This window comes from Tupaia chinensis, unplaced genomic scaffold (genome assembly GCF_000334495.1).
Source record: "Tupaia chinensis unplaced genomic scaffold, TupChi_1.0 Scaffold000314_1, whole genome shotgun sequence".
Classification (NCBI taxonomy): Eukaryota; Metazoa; Chordata; class Mammalia; order Scandentia; family Tupaiidae; genus Tupaia; species Tupaia belangeri.
In genome coordinates, this window is record NW_006159807.1 from 4,839,144 (window position 1) to 4,839,774 (window position 631).

Here is a 631-nt window from a genome sequence, read left to right on the forward strand (position 1 = left end):
AGGGAGGGGACCCGAGGGGCGGGACGCCCGCCCGCCGCTGCACTGCGGCGCCCGGGGGAGGGGAGTCCCGCGGTCCCGCCCGCCACGCGAGGGGGTGGCGACCCCGACTGGCCGGCCACCTGCGACAGGTGGCCGCTGCGTCCCTGGCAGACCTGGGCCCCACCCTCACCTCGGGGCCTCTAGAGCAGGAAGGGAGGGCAGGCGCCGCGGGAGCGAGGGGGGAGGGGGACGTCAGTGTCTATATATTTTTCATACAGCAAATGCCAGGAAAATGGCTGCTGCCTCTCTGTTTCCTTAGAAACCCATTAGTCTTCCTCAGCAGCTGTCAAAACTTGCCTACGATTTCTTGCTCACCTTCGCCTGTCTCCCTTTTCAAAAGGGAAGGAGGGGAGGGCCGTGGAAGCTGGAGATGGGGACACCACAGCGGTGTGGATTCAGGGAAGCACTTCTGCGGGGTGAGGAGTAGGGTGTCGTGGTGGGACGCAGGGAGGGTCGGAGCCCAGGGGGCCAGAATGACCTGAACAGTGGTGGCTGAAGGGTGAGGACCTGAAGTCACTGGCCTTGAACCTTGAACCTGCTTGGGCTTCCATTACCTGCATGAGTAAAGGAAGCACAGTCAAGAATGGGCGGG